The sequence below is a fragment of the Trachypithecus francoisi genome, unplaced genomic scaffold (genome assembly GCF_009764315.1).
Source record: "Trachypithecus francoisi isolate TF-2019V2 unplaced genomic scaffold, Tfra_2.0 Lachesis_group1, whole genome shotgun sequence".
Taxonomy (NCBI): Eukaryota; Metazoa; Chordata; class Mammalia; order Primates; family Cercopithecidae; genus Trachypithecus; species Trachypithecus francoisi.
Genome location: NW_022681454.1, coordinates 139,274,381 through 139,291,482, shown reverse-complemented (window position 1 = coordinate 139,291,482; position 17,102 = coordinate 139,274,381). Strand labels below are relative to the sequence as shown.

The 17,102-nt window shown below is 36.4% G+C and overlaps 1 protein-coding gene across 5 annotated transcripts in view; it reads left to right on the top strand.

Moving 5' to 3' along the window:
- Positions 1-17,102, top strand: part of INPP4B (inositol polyphosphate-4-phosphatase type II B) — an 865,488-nt gene that overhangs the window by 418,290 nt on the left and 430,096 nt on the right. The window lies entirely within an intron of this gene.

The following is a 17,102-nucleotide window of genomic DNA, read 5'->3' as shown; positions in this document are numbered from 1 at the left end:
ACAATAATGTCAGTTAGGTGTTTTAGCATATGTGTGACTGCATGTTATAGATGAGTGGCCATAGTTTTATAGCTAAATTAATTTCTGTAAGTACATTAAACTAATTTTGAGGGTTTTAGTTAGGCCAGAACTACCGTAGGCAGAAATGTGAAGAAATTCAAAAAAATAATATTATTACTTATCAAATCAATGCATATGCACTAAAGTTTTGTTATTTGGGAAACACTCATCTGAAAGGCGATTTTCTAGAATTGGACAAATCTGGCAGTACTTACATTCCAGCAGAGGAGATTCAGTAGATATGAATATATAAGTAAAAGCGGTGGTAAGTGCTATAATGTAAAATAACAGAATTCTATGAGATAAAATATTGGGAGACAAATAAAGAATTTACTGTGGGTTGGGTAGACAGAGGCTATTTCTCTGGAAGATGACATTTAAACTGAGACCTAAAGTATGAGAATAAAGAGTCCCAGGTAGATGGAACAGCATGGAATAAAGAAAATAAATAAAGGAAAAAAAGAAAACAATTAAAAGAAGAATAGTATGGCTACAGTAAAGTCACAGAAGGGAAGACAGATATAAATGAAGCTGGGCTGAAAATAAGATGAAAAGCCCAGCCCCATAGATCCTTAATATCCATCGTAAGATGCCTTTGGACTTGCTCTGCTTGCATTTCTGTGTGATGTCATTTGGTTTTCTCTCCTGGTTCCCTGAATATAGATGCTTTCGAATCTGTCACCTGACCTCACCTTACCCCAATGTGTGTGTGTGTGTGTGTGTGTGTGTGTGTGTACTGTTATTTAACTTAATATTTCCTGAAGTCATTTCCAGGATTATATTGGGAAATCTTTCAAAAGTTTACCTCTTGGGAATATGCATTTTAAGAGGTTTCTTTTGTACTTGAGACTGGCCTGCTTTTAGGGAACTTGACCTATTTTATGGCTATGTGCATTAAACTGTGTTAGATAATTTTCTAGAATCTGGATAATGCAAGCCAGAAAAAATCTGTGTGCTTCATTGGTTTATTTTTTTTCCAGCTGAAGATTTTTCTTGACCTTAATTATATGGTTAATTGCCTCAAATCCTGATTATACTTTACATGTGAAAATATAGCCTCAGGTATCAAGAACAACTGGAGTAAAAGCTTCCTAAATAATTTTCGACATTAGCATTAGTAATATTGGTTCTCTTAAACCAAACAGAGAAAATCTACACAAATAACTGTTTGCATCTCAGTTAATCTGAATCATATTTCTTTCCTTTGAAAATGCTTATTCTTATTCTCTTTGATTTATAAAGTTTTATAATGCAGGCTTCTGAAAAAGTCCTAAAGTAAGGCAAATGACTTGGGGTAATGCCTACTTTAGTACTTTAAAGAATGATTTGATCTTTAAGAAAAAGCTATGTTCCATGAATCTCACTCTGTCACTCAGGGTCTCACTCTTGTCACTTAGTCTGGATTGCAGTGGCACAGTCATGGGTCACTGCAGCTTTCACCTCCCAGGATCAGCTGATCTTCCCACCTCAGCCTCTCTCAGTAGCTGGGACTACAGGCATGCACCACCATGCCGTCTAATTTTTTGTAGAGATGGGGTTTTGGCATGTTTCCATTCTTGTCTTGAACCCCTGAGCTCAAGTGATCAGCCCATCTTGGCCTGCCAAAGTGCTGGGATTATTGGTGTTAGCTATCATGCCGGGCCAATTATTTGATTTTATATAAAATGTGGAGATTTTGTCTTTGCAACACTAAAAGTCTGAAAAATCCAGAGTGGATTTATGCTTATTCTAGCAGAGAAATTTTCAGCATATGTGTTAGAAAGAGCATCGACTTTTTTAGACCAATTCAGCATCTTCCAATTAAGTTGACTGTTATTAAAAACTGAAACAAACATCACAGAATTTCCTAGGATTTCATAACTTACAGACAAAATGGCTTGTTTCATTCCAGAAAGACAAGAGACAGCTGCTTTTTAATTACTACTCTTGCCATTTGCTTTCTACTAGAGATGTGTCTCAAACATGGAATCTAATTAGAAATCTTAATTGAAAATGGATTCTTAAAAAAAAGAAAAGAAAGAAAATAGACCAACATTGAAGCATAAATGTAGGAAGAAAAACATCATATCCAGCTGGATTGAATAATCACCCATCTGAAAATTAGTTGGCCTCTGGGGAGCATGTTTTTGACACCAAACTGAACTTTACTGTTTCCTTTTTCAGGAGGAATTTTCCAAACCAAATGAGGAGTCTTGTAATCTGTAAATTATAGTTTTTAGAGATTATATTTTTCCCAGGATAAAAGCAATGGTTGTGAATTTTGAAGCCTGGGTTAAATCCCAGCTGCTTTACTTGTTTCTGGTGTGACCCTGGACAAATGTTGTAACTATTCTTAATCTCAGTTAACTCTTCTCTAAAATGGGATTTGCAAATTCTGTTTTTCAACATTGTTTCTGTCTTGTTGCTCTCTTAACTGACACATTGACTGGCATATAGTAGCCTATCTAGATGTAGTAAGTTCTAGAAAGGAAGGGAAGGAAGTTTAAAAAGCAAGGAGGCTAACTTTAAGAACATATATCTAAGACAATATTGCAAATACAAAACATTGAGAAAGTGCTTATTGATTCTGTACACTGGAGGCAAAGACTTAAAGGCACATTCATTTATCCTTTTATTAAAACTATTTTTTCTTGCAGATGTTCTAGATTCTGCTATCCAGACTTAAACTCCAGTTAGAGGCATAGTAACATATAATTTCTGAATTACAGCACTTTGCATGCTGCTAAGCTTGATAGATGCTCAATTAATATTTGATTGATTGAGTGAAGCTATGAACTAACAGTGCTAGGATGCAAACAGCCCAAATTGTCCTATTCTCTGGTTTACAAACATCGTATCTAACATCTAGAGTAAGATAAATTACACTTCTCTGTGACTTTTTTCATTCATTGATAGTAGAGATTCTAGTCAGACCGAATATTCACCCATCTGAAAATGTGCTGCTTCTGCATGTACTGCTACCATCAGATTGGCCAGTTTGCTATTATTTGTGTATATTCCACATTACTACATTTTTGTCTTTACTCACATTTTTTAATATCTTCTATTATCGATATTCTCTTCCCTACTTTTCTTTCCCATTCTTCCTCCTTTCTTCTTCATTTCATTCTTCCTCCTCTTCCTTCCTTTTATTGACCCTCATGTTTTTATAAAAATAATTGTCTCTATGAAACTGTCCTAGATATTTCCTGAGATAATGATCTTATCACCTTTGTTTTGTTTTCATTTGTTTGTTTTCAGGCACTGTCCTTTGATCCGTATCTGTGAAAACTGAGCCTGAAGTACAGCCAGTGGAAGTCAAGCCACATAATATGTTAACGCCTCTTTCCTTCTATCCTCTACTCTACCCTTAACCTTTACTAACAAACAAACAAAAAGAAAAAGACCAAGGGAGTGTCCCACTGGCAAAGCTTGCAGCTTCCTTCCACACTGCTTTCTAGGTTACTGGTGGGATGAATTTAGGCCATGATCACCAGGCTGCGGCCATATCAGTTGTCTGAGTCAGGTTGGCTTTTTGAATGAGCCCTTCATTTTTGTTATGTTTTCCTCAAAGTCAGGAGCCAGGCTCTGCAGCACAGTGAGCTAGGTGTCTTAATTCCCAGGACACCTGCCTGCATCAGTTTCCTTGTGGACTTAACTTATTTTGAGTATTTCACCCTGATTTATGATTTGGATATACACATGACGCTGAGAACCGCTCCTCCATAGAAGCCTGTTCTACCATTTTTCTATCAGCCACACCAAACCCAAGGGAGCTTCTTTTTTATTGATGTGTATTCAGATCAAATTGAAGAATATCAATTAAATCGTGCAACTGTTGGCTCCTTTATAGATGAGTGAATATTTCTGTCCCAGTTTTATCCTTCTTACTGCCTTGTCAAAGGGATTTCTGTTTGCTACTTTTTTTATTCCTGCAATTCTTTTCATTGATTTCACATTTGTTATTATCAAAGGTTTCAAATTGTTCCTCTCTTAGGCCATTTCCCACTCTCCTGGCCATATTAATAATAAATATAATTAAAATAAATAATGCCATAATATTTAATGACCCCTTCTAAAATACTTGTTATTTTTATTCACTGTTTAAAAAATTTACATACAGTTAAATTTTCACCTTTGGCATACAGTTTTTTGAGTTTTGACAAATGCACACATTTGTGCAGCCACCACCACAATCAAGGCACAGAACACTTAACATTATCACATAAAACTTCCCTCTTCCTGTTCATTTATGGTCAAAGTCTTTTGCTTACTTACTGGACTTTTTCTATACCTTTAATTCTGTCTTTTATATTTATGCCATTAAAATAGAATTATACGGTACACAGCCTTTTGAACTGGCCACCTATTACTTACTATATTGTGCTTGACATTCACTCATTTGTCTCTTTATTCCTTTTTATTTTATTTTACAGGTTTATTACTGTGTAATTGTCCTTTTACTATTTGAAGATCTTTGGGGTTATTTTGGATTTTTAGTTATTTTTTAAAAACCACTAAAAGCATCTGCATCCAGGTTTTTGAGTAATCAAAGATTTCATTTCTCTTGACTAAACACCTAGAAGTTAGATTGCTGAGTCATAATATAGATGTGTATTTAATTTTATAAGAAACTACCAGACTGGGGCAGGTATGGTAGCTCACGCCCGGAATCCCAGCACTTTTGGAGGCCAAGGTGGGAGGATTGCTTGAGCTCAGAAGTTTGAGACCAGCCTGGTTAACATAGTGAAACACTGTCTTTAAAAAACAAAAACTAAAACTAAAAAAGAGCTACCAGATATTTTCCCAAAGTAACTATACTATTTTGTGTTCCCACTTGCAGTGTGTGAGAGATCTAGTTGGTTAACACCCTTACCAGAGATTGGTATTGTCAGTCTTCTAGAATGATTTATTAGTTATCTAATATGTATGTAGTGATAGTTCTCTGTGATTTTAATTTGTATATTCTTTTTTTTTTTTTTTTTTTTTTTTTTTATTATACTTTAAGTTCTAGGGTACTGTGCATGACGTTTATATCATGTATAACTCCCCAATGCAATCCCTCCCTCCTCCCCCCTCCCCATGATAGGCCCCAGTGTGTGATGTTCCCCTTCCCGAGTCCAAGTGATCTCATTGTTCAGTTCCCACCTATGAGTGAGAACATGCGGTGTTTGGTTTCTCTTCTTGTGATAGTTTGCTAAGAATGATGGATTCCAGCTGCCATGTCCTACAAAGGATGCAAACTCATCCTTTTTTATGGCTGCATAGTATTCCATGGTGTATATGTGCCACATTTTCTTAATCCAGTCTGTCACAGATGGACATTGGGTTGATTCCAAGTCTTTGCTATTGTGAATAGTGCCGCAATAAACATACGTGTGCATGTGTCTTTGTAGTAGAGTAATTATAATCCTTTGGGTATATACCCAGTAGTGGGATGGCTGGGTCATATGGTACATCTAGTTCTAGATCCTTGAGGAATCGCCATACTGTTTTCATAATGGTTGAACTAGTTTACAATCCCACCAACAGTGTAAAAGTGTTCCTATTCTCCACATCCTCTCCAACACCTGTTGTTTCCTGACTTCTTAATGATTGCCATTCTAACTGGTGTGAGATGGTATCTCATTGTGGTTTTTATTTGCATTTCTCTGATGGCGAGTGATGATGAGCATTTTTTCATGTGTCTGTTGGCTGTATGGATGTCTTCTTTTGAGAAATGTCTGTTCATATCCTTTCCCCACTTTTTGATGGGGTTGTTTGTTTTTTTCTTGTATATTTGTTTGAGTTCTTTGTAGATTCTGGATATTAGCCCTTTGTCAGATGAGTAGGTTGCAAAAATTTTCTCCCATTCTGTAGGTTGCCTGTTCACTCTGATGGTAGTTTCTTTTGCTGTGCAAAAGCTCTTTAGTTTAATTAGATCCCATGTGTCAATTTTTGCTTTTGCTGCCGTTGCTTTGTGTGTTTTAGACATGAAGTCCTTGCCCATGCCTATGTCCTGAATGGTACTACCTAGATTTTCTTCTAGGGTTTTTATGGTATTAGGTCTAACATTTAAGTCTCTAATCCATCTTGAATTAATTTTCGTATAAGGGGTAAGGAAAGGATCCAGTTTCAGCTTTCTACTTATGGCTAGCCAATTTTCCCAACACCATTTATTAAATAGGGAATCCTTTCCCCATTTCTTGTTTCTCTCAGGTTTGTCAAAGATCAGATGGCTGTAGATGTGTGGTATTATTTCTGAGGACTCTGTTCTGTTCCATTGGTCTATATCTGTTGTGGTACCAGTACCATGCTGTTTTGGTTACTGTAGCCTTGTAGTATAGTTTGAAGTCAGGTAGCGTGACGCCTCCAGCTTTGTCTTTTGACTTAGGATTGTCTTGGCAATGCGGGCTCTTTTTTGGTTCCATATGAACTTTAAAGCCGTTTTTTCCAATTCTGTGAAGAAAGTCATTGGTAGCTTGATGGGGATGGCATTGAATCTATAAATCACCTTGGGCAGTATGGCCATTTTCACGATATTGATTCTTCCTATCCATGAGCATGGTATGTTCTTCCATTTGTTTGTGTCCTCTTTGATTTCACTGAGCAGTGGTTTGTAGTTCTCCTTGAAGAGGTCCTTTACATCCCTTGTAAGCTGGATTCCTAGGTATTTTATTCTCTTTGAAGCAATTGTGAATGGAAGTTCATTCCTGATTTGGCTCTCTGCTTGTCTGTTACTGGTGTATAAGAATGCTTGTGATTTTTGCACATTAATTTTGTATCCTGAGACTTTGCTGAAGTTGCTTATCAGCTTAAGGAGATTTTGGGCTGAGACAATGGGGTTTTCTAAATATACAATCATGTCATCTGCAACAGGGACAATTTGACTTCTTCTTTTCCTAACTGGATACCCTTGATTTCTTTCTCTTGCCTGATTGCCCTAGCCAGAACTTCCAAACTATGTTGAATAGGAGTGGTGAGAGAGGGCATCCCTGTCTTGTGCCAGTTTTCAAAGGGAATTTTTCCAGTTTTTGCCCATTCAGTATGATATTAGCTGTGGGTTTGTCATAAATAGCTCTTATTATTTTGAGGTACGTTCCATCAATACCGAATTTATTGAGCGTTTTTAGCATAAAGGGCTGTTGAATTTTGTCAAAAGCCTTTTCTGCATCTATTGAGATAATCATGTGGTTCTTGTCTTTGGTTCTGTTTATATGCTGGATTACGTTTATTGATTTGCGAATGTTGAACCAGCCTTGCATCCCAGGGATGAAGCCCACTTGATCATGGTGGATAAGCTTTTTGATGTGCTGCTGAATCCGGTTTGCCAGTATTTTATTGAGAATTTTTGCATCGATGTTCATCAGGGATATTGGTCTAAAATTCTCTTTTTTTGTTGTGTCTCTGCCAGGCTTTGGTATCAGGATGATGTTGGCCTCATAAAAAGAGTTAGGGAGGATTCCCCTTTTTTCTATTGATTGAAATAGTTTCAGAAGGAATGGTACCAGCTCCTCCTTGTACCTCTGGTAGAATTCAGCTGTGAATCCATCTGGTCCTGGACTTTTTTTGGTGGTAGGCTATTAATTGTTGCCTCAATTTCAGAGCCTGCTATTGGTCTATTCAGGGATTCAACTTCTTCCTGGTTTAGTCTTGGGAGAGTGTAAGTGTCCAGGAATTATCCATTTCTTCTAGATTTTCTAGTTGATTTGCGTAGAGGCATTTATAGTATTCTCTGATGGTTGTTTGTATTTCTGTGGGGTCGGTGGTGATATCCCCTTTATCATTTTTTATTGCGTCTATTTGATTCCTCTCTCTTTTCTTCTTTATTAGTCTTGCTAGCGGTCTGTCAATTTTGTTGATCTTTTCAAAAAACCAACTCCTGGATTCATTGATTTTTTGGAGGGTTTTTGTGTCTCTATCTCCTTCAGTTCTGCTCTGATCTTAGTTATTTCTTGCCTTCTGCTAGCTTTTGAATGTGTTTGCTCTTGCCTCTCTAGTTCTTTTAATTGTGATGTTAGAGTGTCAATTTTAGATCTCTCCTGCTTTCTCTTGTGGGCATTTAGTGCTATAAATTTCCCTCTACATACTGCTTTAAATGTGTCCCAGAGATTCTGGTATGTTGTATCTTTGTTCTCATTGGTTTCAAAGAACATCTTTATTTCTGCTTTCATTTCGTTATGTACCAGTAGTCATTCAGGAGCAGGTTGTTCAGTTTCCATGTAGTTGAGCGGTTTTGATTGAGTTTCTTAGTCCTGAGTTCTAGTTTGATTGCACTGTGGTCTGAGAGACAGTTTGTATAATTTCTGTTCTTGTACATTTGCTGAGGAGTGCTTTACTTCCAATGATGTGGTCAATTTTGGAATAAGTGCGATGTGGTGCTGAGAAGAATGTATATTCTGTTGATTTGGGGTGGAGAGTTCTATAGATGTCTATTAGGTCCGCTTGGTGCAGAGATGAGTTCAATTCCTGGATATCCTTGTTAACTTTCTGTCTCGTTGATCTGTCTAATGTTGACAGTGGAGTGTTGAAGTCTCCCATTATATTGTATGGGAGTCTAAGTCTCTTTGTAGGTCTCTAAGGACTTGCTTTATGAATCTGGGTGCTCCTGTATTGGGTGCATAGATATTTAGGAGAGTTAGCTCTTCCTGTTGAATTGATCCCTTTACCATTATGTAATGGCCTTCTTTGTCTCTTTTGATCTTTGATGGTTTAAAGTCTGTTTTATCAGAGACTAGGATTGCAACCCCTGCTTTTTTTTGTTCTCCATTTGCTTGGTAGATCTTCCTCCATCCCTATTTTGAGCCTATGTATGTCTCTGCATGTGAGATGGGTCTCCTGAATACAGCAGACTGATGGGTCTTGACTCTTGATCCAGTTTGCCAGTCTGTGTCTTTTAATTGGAGCATTTAGTCCATTGACATTTAAGGTTAATATTGTTATGTGTGAACTTGATCCTGTCATTATGATATTAACTGGTTATTTTGCTCGTTAGTTGATGCAGTTTCTTCCTAGCCTCGATGTTCTTTACATTTTGGCATGTTTTTGCAATGGCTGGTACCGGTGTTCCTTTCCATGTTTAGGGCTTCCTTCAGGGTCTCTTGTAAGGCAGGCCTGGTGGTGACAAAATCTCTAAGCATTTGCTTATCTGTAAAGGATTTTATTTCTCCTTCACTGATGAAGCTTAGTTTGGCTGGATATGAAATTCTGGGTTTAAAATTCTTTTCTTTAAGAACGTTGAATATTGGCCCCCACTCTCTTCTGGCTTGTAGAGTTTCTGCCGAGAGGTCTGCTGTTAGTCTGATGGGCTTCCCTTTGTGGGTAACCCGACCTTTCTCTCTGGCTGCCCTTAAGATTTTTTCCTTCATTTCAACTTTGGTGAATCTGGCAATTATGTGTCTTGGAGTTGCTCTTCTGGAGGAGTATCTTTGTGGCGTTCTCCGTATTTCCTGAATTTGAATGTTGGCCTGCCCTACTAGGTTGGGGAAGTTCTCCTGGATGATATCCTGAAGAGTGTTTTCCAACTTGGTTCCATTTTCCCCCTCACTTTCAGGCACCCCAATCAGACGTAGATTTGGTCTTTTTACATAATCCCATACTTCTTGCAGGCTTTGTTCATTTCTTTTTCTTCTTTTTTCTTTTGGTTTCTCTTCTCGCTTCATTTCATTCATTTGATCCTCAATCGCTGATACTCTTCTTCCAGTTGATCGAGTCGGTTACTGAAGCTTGTGCATTTGTCACGTATTTCTCGTGTCATGGTTTTCATCTCTGTCATTTCGTTTATGATCTTCTCTGCATTAATTAGTCTAGCTGTCAATTCTTCCACTTTTTTTCAAGATTTTTAGTTTCTTTGCGCTGGGTACGTAATTCCTCCTTTAGCTCTGAGAAGTTTGATGGACTGAAGCCTTCTTCTCATCATCATCGTCAAAGTCATTCTCTGACCAGCTTTGATCCGTTGCTGGCGATGGGCTGCGCTCCTTTGCAGGGGAGATGCGCTCTTATTTTTTGAATTTCCAGCTTTTCTGCCCTGCTTCTTCCCCATCTTTGTGGTTTTATCTGTCTCTGGTCTTTGATGATGGTGACGTACTGATGGGGTTTTGGTAGAGATGTCCTTCCTGTTTGATAGTTTTCCGTCTGACAGTCAGAAGGACTGTCTGTTGGTCTGTTGGAGATTGCTTGAGGTCCACTCCAGACCCTGTTTTCCTGGGTATCAGCAGCAGAGGTTGCCGAAGATAGAATATTGCTGAACAGCGAGTGTACCTGTCTGATTCTTTCTTTGGTAGTTTCCTCTCAGGGGTGACTCCACCCTGTGAGGTGTGGGGTGTCAGACTGCCCCTAGTGGGGGATGTCTCCCAGCTAGGCTACTCAGGGGTCAGGGACCCACCTGAGCAGGCAGTCTGTCCGTTCTCAGATCTCAACCTCTGCGTTAGGAGATCCACGGCTCTCCCCAAAGCGTCAGACAGAGTCTTCGCGTCTGCAACGCCCCGCTCTTTCCCCTAATGGACTGCAGCTGTGCGCTGTCCGCAGAGGTAGAGTCTACAGAGACAGGCAGGCTTCCTTGAGCTGCTGTGAGCTCCACCCAGTTCGAGCTTCCCAGCGGCTTTTAATTTGTATATTCTTAATGACTAATGACACAACATTTTTTCCATGTGCTTATTTACCATTAATATATCTTACATGTTTTATTTGGTGAAGTGTCTATTTAAATTATTTGTCCATTGTTTTTTAGTGAATATTTTTGTTTCTTATAGAGTTCTAAAAGGTCATTAAATATTCCATATTGAAATTCCTGATCGCATATAAGTTTTGCAGATATTTTTTCCAATATATAGCTTGTCTTTTCATTTTCTCAGCAGTGTATTTCACAGAGTGGAAGTTTTTAACTTCAACAAAGTCAACTTTACAAATGATTTTCTTTTATGGATTATATTATGTCTTGTGTTATATTAACAAATCTTCACCAAGGTCTATAGGATTTTCTCCTATATTTTTCTGTATAAGCTTTATAGTTTTAGGTTTTGTATTCAGATTATTAATAGTGAGTTAATTGTATAAGGTCTGAAATGTGTTCTCTTTTTTGTTTCTTTGCATGTAGGTATTCAGTTGTTACACTATTTATTTAAATAATTATTTTTTCTATCCATTGAATTGCCTTTGAATCTGTAAAAAAATAATTGATTATGTAAGCATGTATTGTCTCTGTCTTATTATTCTGTAACTATTCTTCTTCCAAGTTCTTGTTATTTTTTAAATTAAGTAGTTTGAGTTCTTTGGTTTCATTCTGCTTTCTCAAAACTTTGCTACTCATTGTTTGCCTTTCCATATATAGTTTAGAATTAGCTTTTTCTTGATATCTACTAATATTCTTGCTTGGATTTTGATTTATTTATATTCAATCATCTATAGATCCATTGGGCAAAACTGACCTTTTACCAATGATGAGTCTTCTAATCCATGAGCACAGACTATCTATCTATTTAAATAGATCTTATTTATTTCTTTCATCAATATTTATAGATTATAGCACACAGATTCTATATAAATAACAAAACTGAATGAAGTTTTATATTCTTTATATTTTATATTCTATATGAAGAACATAAAGAACAAAACTGGAGGAATCACATTACCTGACTTCAAATTATATAACAAGGCTATAGTAATATAACAGCTATAGTAATATAAAGGCAATAGTAAAATACAGCATGGTACTGGCATAAAAACAGACACATAGACCAATGAAACAGAATAGAGAGCCCAAGAACAAAGCCATACAGCTACAGTGAACTCAGTTTTGACAAACGTGTCAAGAACATACACTGTGGAAAAGACAGTATTTTCAATAAATGAGGCTGGAAAAACTGTATATTCATAAGCAGAAGAATGAAGCTAGATACCTATCTGTCACCATATACAAATAAAAATGAATTAAAGATTTACATCTAAGACCTCAAACTATGAGACTACTATAAGAAAACATTGGGACTCTGCAGGACATTGGTCTGGGCAATATTTCTTGAGCAGTACTCCACAAGCATAGACAACCAAAGCAAAAATGGACAAATGGGATCACATCAAGTTAAAAAGCTTCTGTGCAGCAATGGAAACAGTCTATAATATGAACAGCCAAATCACAGAATGGGAGAAAATATTTGCATACTGCCTATCAGACAAGGGGTTAATAATCAGAATACATAAGGATCTGAAACGACTCTATAGAAAAAAATCTAATAATCCTATCAAAAATGGGCTAAATATTTGAATAGATATTTCTCAAAAGAAGACACACAAGTAGCAAACAAGTATATGAAAAGGTTCTCAACATCACTTTTCATAAGAGAAATGCAAACCAAAACTGCAATGATATATCATTTCACCGCAGTTAAAATGCTTTTTATCCAAAAGACAGGAAATAACGAATGCTGGCCAGAATGTGGAGAAAGGGAACCCTTATACACTGCTGGAGGAAATGTAAGCTAGTACAATCACTATGAAAAATAGTTTGGTGTTTCCTTGTTTCCTCAAAAGACTAAAAACATAGCTACCATATGATCCAGCAATCTCACTGCTAGGTATATACCCACAAGAAAGAAAAACAGTATATAGAAGAGATATCTGCATTCCCATGTTTGTTGTAGCACTGTTTACAATAGTTGGAAGCATCCTAAGTGTCCATAAACAGATGAATGGATAAAGAAAATGTGGTACATATACACAATGGAATACTCTTCAGCCATAAAAAAAGAACGAGATCCACTCATTTGCAACAACATGGATAGAACTGGTGATAATTATGTTAAGTGAAATCAGGCAACCTCAGAAAGACAAATATCATATGTTCTCCCTTATTTGTGTGATCTAAACATCAAAACAATTGAACTCATAGACTTAGAAGGTAGAAGTATGGTTATCAGTAAGCTAGGAATAGTAGTATCCTTAGGGGCAGGTGAGGATGGTTAATGTTTATAAAAATAATTAGAAAGAATGAATAAGACCTACTATTTGATAGTATAATAGAGTGACTATGGTTGATAATAACTTAATTGTATACATTAAAATAACCAAAATAGTGTAATTGAATTATTTGTAACACAAAGGATAATTGATTGAGGGGATGGATGTCACATTCACCATGATATGATTATTTCACATCATGAAATAATGAGGTTTTGATACCTCATAAACATTTATACCTACAATGTACCCATAAAAATTTTAAATACAAAATTGTTTAAACTGCATATTCACAGAATTGTATGTGAAACCATCACTACAATCAATATTGGAACATTTTTATTTTTTCAAAAAGAAACCTTATGCCCCTAAAGCCATCACCTCAATTTTGCTCCGACTTCCCCAGCTCTAGTAACCACTAATCTACCTTTTGTCTCTATAGATTTGTCTCCTCTGAACATTTGACATGAAAGAATTATACAGTATATGGTTCTTTCACATAGTATAATGTTTTCAACATTCATCAACATTTGCAGGATATATCAGTACTTCATTCTCCCTCTTCTACTTTTATTTTGGTATAATTGAAAATTAAAATAGCATATAATAAACTCACTTATTTCTAACTTTTCTAGAAAATTTTGGAATTTCTGTGTAAACAGTTATGTTGTCTGCAAACAGTGATGGCTTTATTTTTTGCTTTTCAATCTATATGTCTTTTTTTTTTCTTTTGCTACCCTTATTGCGTAGGCATCATACCTCTGATGTACACATGAGAGATTAAAGTGAACATCCTTGTCTTATTCTCATTTTTATGGGCAAAGAATCAAGGATTTTATCATTCACTATGCCTATTATCTGATTAAGGATCTGGCCTGTCAGTTTTCTTTGTAGCTTTTAACTACAAATTCAATTTCTATAAAGGCATAGAATTATTCAGGTTACCTATTTCTTCTTGAATGAAATTTGGTTATGTCAATTTTATCTGGTTTTTTTTTTGTTTACCTTCATAATATCAGAGTATTTCCTTATCATATTAATGTTTATGGTCTATATGATTACTGGGGGAACCTACCCCTGATAGTCAATGTGGGTCCTTTTCTATTTTCCCTAAGTGTTGGCTGGTCTGAGAGATAAAGGGAAAGAGTACAAAAGAGAGAAATTTTAAAGCTGGGTGTCCAGGGGAGACATCACATGTCGGCAGGTTCCATGATGCCCCCTGAGCTGTAAAACCAGCAAGTTTTTATTAGTGATTTTCAAAAGGGGAGAGAGTATATGAATAAGGTGTGGGTCACAGAGATCGCATGATTTAAGGGCAATAAAAGATCACAAGGCAGGAGATCAGGGTGAGATCACAAGGTCAGGGCAAGACTAGAATCACTAATGAACTTCCCTGTCCAGCTGTGCACGCGTTGTCATTGATAAACAAGGTTCAAGAGCAGAGACCCAGTCTGACTAGAATTTACTAGGCTGGAATTTACTAATCTTAGCAAGCCTGGGGTCACTGCAGGAGACTAGGGCATGTTTTATCCCTATCTAAATCTGCATAAGACAGACACCCCCCAAAGCTACCATTTCAGAGGCCTCCTCTGGGAATGCATTCTTTTCCCAGGGCTGTTAATTGTTAAAATTCCTTACTGGGGAAAGAATTCAGCAATACTTCTCTTACCCGTTTTCAGTAATTTTTTAGTTTTCAGAGAACTATGGCTCTGTCTTGCCCAGCCCACAGGCAGCCAGACTTTAAGGTTATCTCCCTTGTTCCCTGAAAATCGCCATTATCCTGTTCTTAAGGTGCCCAGATTTCATATTGTTCAAACACACATGCTCTACAAACAATTTGTACAGTTAACGCAATCATCACATTCATGATGTGACAACATTCATCCTCAGCTTATGAAGATGTTGGGATTAAGAAATTAAAGTAAAGGCAGGCATAGGAAATCACAAGAGTATTGATCGGGGAAGTGATAAGTGTCCATGAAATCTTCATAATTTATGTTCAGAGATTGCAGTAAAGACAGGCGTAAGACATTGTAAAAGTATTAATTTGGGGAACTAATAAATGTCCATGAAATCTTCACAATTTATATTCTTCTGCCATGGCTTCAGCTGGTCCCTCCATTCGGAGTCCCTGACTTCACACAACATTGATATCCTCTCTTCCATTCCCAATATTGGTAATTTATATATTTTCTGCTTTCTTTGTCATTCCAGGTAGAGGTTTATCAATTAACGTTTTCAAACAATGAATTGTTGATTTCATAGATTTTCTCTATTTTAAATTTTCAAAGCTTAGCTCATTTATTTGAAACTTCTTCTCTAATGTAAGCACTCTATATTTTTCTATGAGCACCATGTTAGCTGCATCCATCAATCTGATATACGAGTGTGTTTCCCAGTTCCCAAATGTTTGTATTTGCCAGGTATTTTTTGTTATTGAATTCTAATTAAATGCCATTGTGGTTTAAAAACATTATCTGATTTCAATTTTTTATTATTTTATGGCTCATGTCAAAGAATGGGGACTGTTCTTTGATGAAAACCATGAGAAAACAAAGAAGGAAAATGAAAAATTCACTGTATTAAGGTTAACTTCTCCAAATTTTAACTCCTTTCAACAATTTTCCTGTTTAACTTATTTTTTTAGAGTCTTTAGGTAGCTTGCTTAGTATATTTACTCTTAGTCAGTGTGAGGTATAGCTTTTAGCTGCCCTGATGCATCTTGGCTAGAAATAAAACAACAACTTTGCACGTATGAATTCTCTCCAAAATTAGATATTACCATTTTCCCAATTTATTGTAAGGGGACTAAGGAACAGTATGGCTAAGTAAATTGCCCAAGGTCCCAGAGTAAATGAAAAGGCCTAGGCAGTTTGGATCCATAATTGATCCCAACCACTTTGCTGTACCTCTCTAATTTTGAATTACTATAATGATAAATGCCATGTGACATGACAGGGATCCAGATGAGCACTGCAGACTAACACAGTGTTAATGAATACAGGAAAGACACCGAAACAATAGAAAACAGTCATTCAAAAACAAACATATTAACTTGCCTAGAGAAGGGAATACAACCTGTCAAGAAATTATCAGAGTAGTTCATGAACGGGGAAAGAAGCAGTGGGTTTTAAGTGGTAAAAACATTCAGGGGTTAGGAGGGTGCATAGGGAAGTGTGCAGAAATGAGTTTTATGCTGGTTATGCGAATTACAAATTGAAAGCCAGTACTCTGGCAAGGGAAGAATGTGAAAGAAAACATTTCTATTTACAACAATAAACTCTATATAGTAGGTGCTCAATACATTCATATGACATGAATTAATCATGATATTTCCTCCCTTCTGACATGTAGGGTCAAAATAATCCTGAAAGCTAGTGATCTTTTACTTGAGACTAAGAAGATGGGGGAGGAAAAAGGATCGTCTACACGTGTTTTTTTTTCAGTGTTCAGTGACATAAATCGTATCATACTTTTACATAAAATTTGAGCTCATATTCTTCTACTAACTCAGTGGCAAGCCTTCGTATACCCCAGTTCATCACAGAGGATTAACCCATGTTTCACTGGGCATTTGTTAAATTAGTCCATGATTTCCTCTAGTCCCATGAGTTGCTCAGAGAAATGCTGAATGAATTTGCAGGTGGAACAATGGCCTGGAACTTCATTGTTTGCACTATTTCTTCTTGTAGATATTCCACCCAGTTCGAGTTTAGCAGTTAAATTTTTATTTTTCATTTTTTCTCTTATTCTCACTGTAGAGCAGTTTTATTGAATAAATATTTTAAGGTAGACTGCGTGATTGTGTACATATTGGAGAGTAAGGAAACTGCTTGTAGTAAAAGAATTAAGATGCATTATGTGTATGCAGTAGGCAATAGGGAAAGAGAAAACTTAGTTATGTCATATTATATTCTTTGCAGATAACCTCAGGCACTCAATGAACTTCTCTGGAGAGCTAAAGTGAAATTATAATAATCACATATATATATATTTATTCTTGCCTGCCATCATAGAAAGCAGAAGATAAAATTTTAATTGAATTCATTATCTGTCTTACTTTGAAATGTTAAATTTCAAAATAAAATGAGTAATCCATCATCAGAAACTATAGATAATTTAGTCAATAC